The 12,025-nt window shown below is 36.1% G+C and overlaps 1 protein-coding gene across 1 annotated transcript in view; it reads left to right on the top strand.

Moving 5' to 3' along the window:
• The first annotated feature begins 11,291 nt into the window (after positions 1 to 11,291).
• LOC129270752 (3',5'-cyclic-AMP phosphodiesterase 4C-like) overlaps positions 11,292 to 12,025 on the top strand; it is a 214,652-nt gene continuing 213,918 nt past the window's right edge. Inside the window, exon 1 of the mRNA XM_064106517.1 lies at positions 11,292 to 12,025. This exon is cut by the window's right edge and continues 32 nt beyond it. The gene's annotated coding sequence lies outside the window, so the exon portion shown is untranslated.

The raw sequence follows: 12,025 nt of genomic DNA, 5'->3' as shown, positions 1-12,025 counted from the left end.
TTCTGCCATTGACCTTAACACAGGGCAAAAACTCCGGTAAAAACAACCTGAGTTTTCTCAGGTAAATTTTTTTTATGCAACGGGCCCCAGGGGGCGTTATAGAGCCATTTGAAGGTTATAGATGAAGAGCCCCTACTGCGTTGGGTCTGGAGCAAAGCCCCGGTAGCTTATTTGCATAAAATTTAGCAAGCTTATAGTTATAGCACAATGTTGTATTATGTAGTCCATCTTTCTTCCCGCTCTTTATTTTCTATCCTCGGCAGCCCGGTCATGTTATTAAGTTTTTTTCTTGTCCCTTTTCTTTGTTTTCCAATTTAGCTTTTGACTAATTCCATTCTACCTTCATTTCCCGCTATTGTTTGGCATTTTGTCATCTTTTAATTTATTTCCCATCACGCTATTGCATTACATAGGCCTATTTCGGAATGATTTGTTCTTTCTCAAATGTTCTTTCGTTCCTTTTCCCGCTTTCCTTCCTTTTCCATTAAAAATATATTTTTCTTTTCACTTTTCCCTTTCCTTTTAACTTTCCTTTTCCTCCTTTTTTTTCCCCTTTCCTTCTTCTTTCCCTTTCTTTCTCCCTCCCTTTTCTTTTATTTTCCCGTTTTTTTTATTTTCCCAGTGAAATCCGCCAGGGGGGGGCAACTTGCCCCCCCTGCCCCCCCCCGCCTGTTACATCACTGTCTAAGATGGCTTCACAATGACATCAATGCGTAAAACCTATTTGGTCAGTAGGTTGAGTATCCGCCATACTGCATGAACTGGAGATCGTGGGTTCGATTCCTGGTTGAGTCTAGGATACATGTACCAATGACTCGTTAGAAACAGGAACTTCTGTTTTCTAGGCACACATGCTTTTTTTTAAATAGATCTTCAATATTCTTGTATTCTGTTATAATTCATCTTATACATATATAGTTATTACTTATTAGTATTACCACAATAAGAATTTAATATTGATAACTTGGAATCCACTTTTTGCTCTTTGCTTGGCTATACATACATATTGTAAGCTTTCAATCCACTTTTTGCTCTTTGCTTGGCTATACATACATATTGTAAGCTTTCAATCCACTTTTTGCTCTTTGCTTGGCTATACATACATATTGTAAGCTTTTAGCCACTAAATATTAGCAACTAGTCTGTTGTGCAAACCCTTCACTCGAGTAAAGGGTCTGAATTGCAGCCTATCATGCCTTGTGTACTGAAGGCCCTCTCGCTCAGCAAGTTTTGTATGTGCTATAGTCTTTGCTTGGAGACACACTTGTTGATCAAAGTTTCAATCAGGGTCTGTGCCTGCAGACTAATTAACAACCTCACATCCTCCATGTTGGGAATGGAATGGACTTTCAATATGGCTGTAAATTGATATATTTTAATTAGTAGTAATAGATATGTTCAGTTTCCTATTGAATGTGTATGTGTCTTCTTTTGGGAACCGTGCTTTGTTTACATGTTTGTACTGTTGCTAGGTTGGGCATGCTGCATGTTTTCACTGAAATAGGTAATAATACTTTAAAATAATTCATTAAAAGTTGGTGGAATCACGTTCTGAATACTATGTACATGTACCATACATTTGTTGCTAGGTTGGGCATTCCTCATTCTACCTTTGCTGGAAATAAAAAGTACTAGTACCTGTTGCTTGGCCCGTTGATTAATTAAAATGTCATTTATCAAAGACAGAAAATTGAGGAAAGGATGGTTCAATCAAAATAAATTCATTCCGAGACAGGGTACCATGAAAATCCATGTACATGATACGTGCAAACTATGAGTGGTGCCATGTAATATGATGAACCAGAAGTTGATTGAATAGTGCACCTGACCCCAAATACTCACAGTAGTACACTTTTCAAAACATCTCCACAAACATGGAAATATTCAACAGGTTGTTTTTTTTGTCATCTAAATCGGCTTACAGTGGTCCAATATGATATATCAAACACTCATCCGGTTAACTCAAATACCTGTTACAGTGCATTTGAAATTGGGGCTAATCCCTATTCGGACTGACAAGTCTGTTCTGGTTTAATATTACAAGGGAAGACATGTAATGGTACAAACTACAAAGAGTTAATATTATCAAAAGAATGAGAAAAAAATAGATGTTTTCAGTGTAAAAAAGGGGAGAATTATGCTTGTGTGACATCACAATCTTTGGTCACATTGCAAATGGGAAGATCTCCATAGCATGAGTGATTTTGAATATAGCCTCTATTCAAATACTTTCTCATTTTTTTCCAAAATGTCCACAAAATTTGTCTTTTTTTTAAATACCAGCTAACTTGTTCCAAGGGATTGAATGATGGGGGGTGCCAAAGTTTTTTTTTAATGAATTATGTTCACCAGGAAGAACCAGTGTTTATATTAGTGGTGACCCCCCCCCCCCCATTCATACACGTACATACACTCACTTAAAGGGTCCTCATGGGGGGGAGTGTGGTCGAGGGCACTCTCCCAACAAGAATCCAAAATATTCCGGTTAGGGGGTCAAAGAATTTACAGTGACTGGAAATTATAAGCTGCCAAACAAAGGGGGGGGGGGGGATAAATTTTTACCCTTGGTTATAAACCACAGTATTTATTTAGTACATTATGTGGATATGTACTTAATTGGGGCAAGAAAAAAAATCAAGATTTGCTGGTTGGTGTGTGGGGGGGGGGGGGTAAAGGGGTACATGTAGCAAACTTAAAGAACTTACTGCACATCTGTAAAATACGGAAAATAGTACTGCTCTTAAAATTAGTAGGCCTACATCATTAGTACTTAGTAGGTGCAGTCACACCTTCCTTAATAGGAAAATATATGTTGACCTATTTGTAAATTACTAGAACTTGTTCAGACCTGAAAATAACTGATATTTTACACATTCACACCAGCTTAAAGTTGAAATAGATAAAGGTTTCAAATGAGCCTGCAACGGGTCTTGCATTCCTATAGCAATAATGCACATTCTTGCTAAAACCCCCATCACACTTATTTGGAATCAGCAGGAATCAAGCAGAAGCTGGAAAAAAAAAATATTTTAAAAATCTAGAAATTTTTGGGAGGAACTTATGAATTCACCAACTGGAGTTGAAATTCAATAAATTGACCAGGTGTATCATCATACACTAGTCAAAATGAACTGCAATGGAGTCAGATTGATAGTTCTTGGACATTCTAGGGGCATTCTAAATATCCTGACTGCATTCTGAGTCAGTGCATTCGAAATATTTTTGTCATTTTTTTTGCCGTCCCGAATGTTTTGGTCATGTTCAAAACATTCGAGGGATATTTTCGAAAGGTGTTCGAAGTAGATTTAAATGACCAACTGGTGGTCAAACAATAGTCCTTTCATTCAGGCCAATACTGCTTGATACGGAATAAGTGTGATGGGGGCTTAAAGTACATGGACTTCCAGTTTTCTTTCACACTGCAAATATTCTAATAGACCTTGGAGCAGGGGGAAAAATCACAAGAGGGATCAGGGTGAATGCATCCCTGAAATGCCTTAAATAGTCCTGGAAAAGTATCTGAAATTCCCAAATAGGATCCAATGTTAACGGTAATGCAATGTATATACTCAAATATGGTTTTGTGAGCTCAAACAAGTTGCCCTGGATATATTCCCCCCCCCCCCCTTGGAAAAATATGTGCTTTCATTTTCATGATTGAAGTAACAAATATAAATTCAGGGTCTCCTTCTGAATTATTACAATTTTTCCAGGAATTTCCCAATAGGGTCTCCATGTACTGCCTGATCAGAAAATGCCAGTTAGTTTTCCTCAGCAGACTGGTGTGAATGCACCTATTGTACATGACCTTGATAAAGATTAGCATTCTCTGTTTATTGCAGTCCAAACAGGGCAACAATATCCTGATCAGCTAGCTTGCTGGCTGAACCCTGAACTAGTTTTGTTCTGATTATTTGAATAGTGTCAATGAAATATGGCATTGTACAAAGTCAGGCAGAACAATCTGAAATGAATCATGTACAATTTGCACGGTTTACAGGTATTTCCAATTCGTCTATTGCCAATTCGTCCAATGCCAACTCGTCTACTATCATTTAGTCTACCATCAGTTCATCCACTCACCACATGGTCTACTTTCATTTAGTCTAATTTCATTTAGCCGTTCCGTCTAATAACCAGTTGGTTCAATGGCCGTTTAGTCCATATACCGTTTGGTCTAATTGGACTAGTGTTAGATTGTGCAAAATGAATGAAAATGAAATGGATATTAGATCAACTGGTTATGAGACGAAATGGTCATAGACGAAGTAGTGATTAGACGAAGTGATGATTAGACCAAATGGTTAATGGACTAAATGGTTGTTAGACAAAATGTTGGACGGAATGGCATTAGACTAAATGAAAGTAGACCATGTGGTGAGTGGACGATTTGGCAGTAGACGAATTGACAACTTACCGTTTGTACATTAATATTGGTATATGAAATTTATCATCTGGCATGTTATATATCTATCCATGATTTGATTGGCCGAGAAGCACAAGTGTCTGACAATTACTTTGGTTACTATAGTAACTGTCGGATAATTACAACTTCTCAGTGCTGACTTTTCATTGAATTTCTTTGAATTTTTCAAACAAGCACCCTCCAATAAAAGGTTTTCATCCCTAGAACTTTACGTCACTTTGAAAAAAGGGAGGGAGGGGTACATATCATTAAGGTAAAAGGAAGAAGTTGCAGGAAACAATGTATTTTGTGGGGAAAGTCTTTTTGAATCAGGGTTAAATGTCACCATATTATCATATATCTAGAACTGGTACATTAATGTTAACTTTTCTTTGTGAAATCATGAAATCTTAGCTCAATATATAGGATATGCTAACGCGTGGTTTAAATTAGATTGTTCTAATATTTTTTTATTGGTTAATGGCTCTTAAAAGTGGGGGCATGGGCCAGATACCCCCCCCCCCCCTCTTAATCTCACTGCAAACTTACTTAAATCATGAATCTATTATTGTCTTCCATTTGGTTTACAATAGTATCTATCGTGGCCAATAATCTGACTCCATTTTGCATGCACCACTTGTTATATGTGTCTGAGGAGCGTTTGGCAAGCTGTCAACTTTATAACACCCTTTGTAAAATGTTTACAAGCATAACAAAACCGGAATATCTTTAAAAACAGCCCATTGTGTTGTTTACAGAATCCCTTGACTGCATGAGGAAAATGAGGAAGTCATAGCACTATCGGGCAAGGTTGCTTGATACATATTTTAGAATACATACACATGTACATATATGATCCGCCAAATACCAATCGGAATGAAATGGCTACATTAATTACTTGGTGTAAATTTTACAGCGTAGCTATGATGTACATGTAGACGCCTTCATATACCTGTAAAGAATATGTACTCTATTTATAGTATAAAACAGTTTTTTTTTTAAATTAATGTCAGGAAATGTTGCTGAAATTTCCTTCCTTGATCCGTTATACATTTATTATAATTGCAGAAACAATAAAAAACATACACTCACATAATGTGGCCAGCAGCATGTACAATGTATGTAGGTCCTGGGGGGTGTTTCATGAAAGTTGTCAGCGCTGACAATTTCAGTGAAATCCTTGGTTTTGATTGGCTGAGAGGCACTCACCTCTGACTGTTATGTATAGTAACTGTCGGAGAAAGACAAGTTGTCAGTGCTGACAACTTTCATGAAACGGTCCCCTGGATTTGATATTTAAAATACACTTACTTACATGTATTTACATGTTAATTTCTTCAGTAAATATTCATGGATACATTGTATTCTTGAATCTTATAATATAATGCAATTTTTTTACGATTGATTGCATTGACTACAATTTTTACGATTGATTGCATTGAATACAATTTACAATTAATCATGAAAATCAAGCGTACGATTGATCGCTAACCTTTGTGTACAGAACCCTGGTTATGAATGAAGAATTTAAGGATTTATTTTACAGGATATGGTTCAGTGTAAAATTGAAATGCATGTGCTGTGTACAGGCAGCACAGCACCTTATGTTTTACATGTAACAATTCCAATAGCAGATAAACTTACCACCCTTTCACACAGTAATTTTTTTTGGTAATTTGAATGATTTCAGGGGAAAAAAAGGCTAATGACAAACTTTTAGCACGTGTGAAACCAAACTAGAATCACGAATGTTAATCACAATCACAAATTCAAATTCTACTCCAGAGGTGAATTCCAGGTAAGTTTCACTCAAATTATGGTACAAATTTTCCGTGTGAAAGGTTCGATGATTCTAAATCTGAATTGCAATCATCATTGCAAAGATGATTCAAGATTCATGTGTGAAAAGGCCCCTAAAGCTAACATGAGATTAAAGAACAGCAAATCCTAAAACTTCTCTATAATCCACCTCTACGTTGATTCCTATTCAATGAAATTAATGCTACATGCAGTACTGTCATTTGTCAGACTTCTCTGAATAACAGAAAAGGATTTAAACTGGTGGGTGTTTCATAAAGCTGTTCGTAAGATACGAATGACTTTATGCACAACTGGTTATCCTTTCTTGTGCTAGGTGATATCCCTATATAATTGATTTATGACCTAAGAACATATTCCAGTCGTGCGTAAAGTTGTTCATAACTTTACGAACAGCTTTATGAAACACTCACTAGTACCATTTTTACTAGAACACCGTAGACAAGAGAGCTCACCTTTGTGTACATGGTCATGATGGTGTTAAATAGGAGGCTGTTCTCACTACGTTCCTAAAACTAGTTTACTGGAAACTAGTTTAACGCGTAGTGAGAACGGTCAAAGCGGTCTTGGAAGCGATCTTCCAAACCAGTTTGGAAAACCACCTCGCGATGTAGATTTCAAGATCGCTTTGCCTCGTTAAAGTGGTTTTAGCGTAAGTGAGGACACAACCGTTCTTCGGGAAGCGATCTTCGCACATTTTGAGCGCGCTACTCCACACGACAGGTGTAGAATGCCTATGCTGCGGTTTCGAATTTCGCGCGAAACGTGTCACCCCACTGAGAGCGTTTCCATAGCAACAAGAGCGCTTTACGTGAAGTGATTTTGAAAACCACTTTCGTGTGATCAAGTGAGAACGCTAGCAAAGCGATCTTCCAAAGTTGTTTCCTGAATCGGTTTTTTAGAAAGCGTAATGAGAACGGCCTCTAGGTTGGTTGGTTGGTGTTTATTTTGATAGCGTCTGCATTCTAAAATAATATTTACGCCTTTCTGATTTATATTCTTTTTCTCAATTACTAAATTTTTTTATCCTCTATTTTTCTTTCGTAAAATAAGTGGAAAGAGCACTAGTTGCAAAAACAGAAATAAGGCTAAGACCAACACAAAATAGGACATACTAAGGAACAGAAATGAATGCTATATGCTTTATTTTTCAGCCTAAACATTCATTGCCTCATTTTGGCTTCAGAGTATTAATACAACATACAGGCCTAAACAAAAATAGGCCTGTATTGTACAATAGTATTTGATGAATTCTGATTATTTTTACCAAAATTTTAATGATTTTCAAAGTGTGTTGAAAGCTTTGGGTAAGGTTTAAAAAATGCTAAGTAGGCACTTCTCCACTCCAAACTCAATCAAAGTACATGTAGGCCCTGTAGATTTTCACACCTGGGCCCCGTCTTACGGTTATCAAATCAATCGTAACTCTGTAGATGTACATCAGTGTCATAATTTTTTCTACAGGAAATTTGCAAAATGTCTTTGTAAACAAAGGAAAACACATCAAATTGTCAAGAAATCAATGAATTTATGAATATACATCATAATTAGACAAATTTTTTGAACAAATTTATGCATTTTATATTTTGACTTTGCTGGCTTTCCATAGTTGCGATTGATTCGATTAATCGTACCTCTGGAAATCCATCCATAAATTTTTTTTTTGACAAAAAATTTGCACAATGTCCTTTGTACAAAGTATGCAAAAAGAAGCACAGTGAATTTTCAAGAAAACGTTGAATGCATGAATATACATCATAGCTAGAAAATATTTTGAACAAACATGCACTTTAGATGTTGACGTTGCTGGCTGTCCATAGTTGCAATTGATCGGATCAATCGTTGCTCTTTGTAAGATGGGGCCCTGGGTGGCGAAGTGTGCATTGATGCTTTGCCTAAGGATGCTAGGCTGTGATAAGTCGGATTCACTCGAGCCCCTGATTAGTGATTACTGGTTGAAAGTCCACACCACCTGACCACGGTGCCTCCACAAAATTAATTTTTTTCATGTTTGTCTGGGATTTGATTTAGAAAAAAAAAATTAGTTAGTTAGTAAATCTATAGATGACATTTTATGTTAGATCATTTGTCACATTTCACACAGCTGTGTTTAATGATACATTTTATCTAACAAATTCAAACTCTGAAAATGAATGATTTTTTTTCTTACACTTTTTAATACAGAGGTCTTTTAAAATATCCTGAACTTTGATCAATGTTTAAGGTTTTAAATCCTATGATTAAAAACTGAACAGGATGAAAGAAAAAAATCAAATTATTTAAGACATTTTCAAGACAGCTGTGACTGAAAAAAAATTGTAATTCAATTGATCTACTGGGGGATATTAATTTAACACCATGGTACATGTAACACCAAGGAGTTTCTTGGTAACACCATGGTAGGGTCCATGGTAATGCTGAATAAAAATTGGTTTAGTGTTTCTGATCGCTTTATTTTTCTCTCTTTTGGAGCACTAAATTATGATATTCAGGTGCAGTTTTTTTTCAGGGCTTCATTACAACTTATCACAGATACAGCTGACAAATTGAACCTTTACAGCCAACTTTAAAAAAAAATCTTCAACACTGGCTTTAAGCCTAAGGAATGGAGTTTGTATTACGAGACCTTGTGAAATAGATACTTTGTATTATACAGTACCAGCATCTTTTTATCTAAGCGCGAGATATTGACATGATTTCCTGGTGCATGTATACTATACATGAAATAGTACACGTACTCTCATTTTTATTGGCCAATGATTTGCAATATAGCTTTGATGTCATGTTTTATTGCTGACGCAGTTGCAGAAAGATGAAGTATAAAAAGGATACTTCTTTATGTTTCAAAGAATCATTTATTTTTATCGTGCTTTTGAAAACTCTTCTCGTTTATGTTTAGAGTTAAATCTTGCAAAGTTACGTCAAAGGAAGTTATAGGGCCTTATAATTTGTTCGTTTTGTAGAAGCAGGGAGAGGGTTACAAATTATTTGTGACAGATCGAGCGAATCCCAAATGAAAATTGACCTCATATCTAGCTAAAACATGTAGTTATGAATAATGATAATAATAAACAGTTCTTGTATAGCGCATATCGCAATTATGAATAATGTCTCTATGTGCTTCCAAAGGACTTGGATATTTACACCCCAGCTGTAGCTTGGCAGCCGTAATTACTAAGATTACAGCGCTGTATTACAGCGTTGAATGTTCAACTTTGCTCATCTTGTTCAACTTGGCTCCTACATGTTTGACATGAAAATAAACCTCAAATTTCGGAAATGCAAATTTCGCTAAAATATCAAAATCATTTTTGACAGGGAAGTCACTAAGTCAATATTTTCATGTGCACCATAGAAGCAATGCTCAGATGCTCACTCCTTTTTATGAAAATGGGGATCAAATAATAAAGCAAATTCAATCCACTTTTTATTTGCACAATATATTTCCTGACATAGCATTCGATCATCCTACAACAATATTTGTTTTGCAACCGATTACAGGACTTGTTTCCTTGTTCTTTACGAAAGGTGAAGTGTAAACTTTGTAAAATTATGTTTATTATACGTTTAACGGTAAAAATAAAATAAAATAAGAAAAGTAGTTATTCGCATGTGTACCCTCCACTTTCCCTCAAACATGTTGATAGGATTTCCAAAAGGATAAGTTGCCAATCATTTATAAAACTAGTTCAAAAACAAAAAAGGTCAAAAAGATCAAAACAAAGTGAAACAACAAAACCAAGAAGTAATGTTTTGCAAATGTACATATATGTACATCGATGAATAGTGTTCTTTTCAGTCGATTCCCAAATTTTATTGAGAACTCACTAAAGGTTTTTTAGATTGAGAACTTGTTGCAAGAAAAGCTTGGCAGGTTTACATTCTAAATGCAAAAGAGCAAATCTTGTTCCTAATCACAATTCTCTGAGTGATTTGTAAATTTTGAGAGTGAATTTTACCTGTTTCGGAGTGAAATGTGCACAGTTCACTCCAAAAGGAGCTTTATAATGCACTCTATAGGGATGTAGATTTCACCCAAAAGGTAGTGACCCCAAGGATCACTCGAAGAGGAGTGTGACTAGGGAATATATTAATAGCTCTTTTTATTTGAAATGTGTAAAAATAACCTGAACCCTTGGAATCTTTCTGCTTCATTATCGCGATAAATCAATGCTCCTCATACTCTTTGCTATCTGCTGCCCTCTTTTGTCAGCAACCAAACAGGCTGTAGATATTTCTTGCTAACAAGTGGTTGGCGAGTGTAACCAATCTGACACAAAAACATATAAATTTGTGACAGAAATTATCTGCTGATATTGAAGAGCGCCATCATTTCTAGCAACAACAAATATAGGGAGCAACAACGAATATAGGAATCAACATCCCAAACTGAACCCTTCCAAAGAGCTCAGGAGCAGAAATTGTTCCCTGGAAATGCAGAATTTTTGTAAAATACACATACAGGTCATGATTCAAAGATAAAGAAGAAATGTTTTGAAAATACAAAAAACAGAGGGCTCATTTAAAAACAATTGAAAAACTCAATCACTTCTTTATGAAAGGATATTTTACTTTTCAACTAGCGACTATTGAATTCTGTACATGTATTTGTCATACACCTGCTGGTAATGCATGATTTCTAGGCATTCATATCGTCGTTATACCAGGCTCCTTGGAGAGGAACATCAGTCTTAGGTCCTCTGGTTGCTTTTTAACAAGCATTCATGCTTTCTTTTTATTTTATATTTATCTGTTTAAAAAAATGCACCATCACATACACTGATTTATCCCCCCCTCCCCTTGAAAGGGTAAAACAGGCATTCATGCTTTCTTTTTACTGTATCTGGTAAAATTTCACTAGCATCACCACCACCAACAATGATGCAATTTCCCCCATTAATACCACCAGAGAGGGTAACCTCTACACAGTTCATCTCTGGTTGAAGACTGTACTGTACATTGTTTTGACGCCCCCCCCCCCTGACCTGGGACTGATTACAATAGAACGAGATAAAGTTTGTTCAAAGGTAAATTTGCAGTTAAGATTTGGAGTCCCAAAAAGACCGTTGATTGTGTCTTGTAGGTAATTACCCAAGTGAATGTCTTTTTGAAGTGTGGACCAAAACAAACCGAGATAGTGTCCACACACATGTGTACTTCTAGTTGTAAACTTGCAATACAGATGCGTGTTCATGGGTTAACACTTGCAGATTGAGTGATATTGTTGACAGAAAATGTTTTGGAGTACTATTTAAAAGTAACAGTTTTCAAACCTTATTGTGCTATTGTTGATGGAAGTTACAGGAAGACCTGCATGTATAAGGTTTGCAATAGTATGAGCATTGACTGAATGGGACTGAAAAGGAAACTAAAGAACTTTCGCGAGGAAACCTTGGATATTACAATAACTTAACACACCCTATCTATAGCGATCAGAATCATCTCAAGCTGTTGTTTGGTGATTTTTCATCCCTTTTCATTCATTCTGCGGCCATTTTGGAAACTGCCCAAATGGTGTGTTGATATATAATTATGCAAAACTGTTTTCCCCTTACGAAATAGCACCTTTAACAGCTAGAAAAGGGTGAGAAACTACGATTTGCTGCAATTTGATACACTGGCTAGAATTTTGACAACTCAATTAGTACTTTGACTAGCATCCGCTGCAAGCATACAGAACAAAATTGATTACATCAAGTGTTGAAGACCTACATGTGTTCAAAGTTGTAGAAATTTGTGAATAAAGGAATTCATCAGGGACCGGTTTTCATTTGTGCTGGTTTTCATCGTTATTGTCATCAA

Source organism: Lytechinus pictus, chromosome 11, assembly GCF_037042905.1.
Source record: "Lytechinus pictus isolate F3 Inbred chromosome 11, Lp3.0, whole genome shotgun sequence".
Taxonomy (NCBI): domain Eukaryota; kingdom Metazoa; phylum Echinodermata; class Echinoidea; order Temnopleuroida; family Toxopneustidae; genus Lytechinus; species Lytechinus pictus.
Note: the sequence above shows the minus strand (reverse complement) of the source record. Positions and strands in the feature narration are given on the sequence as shown.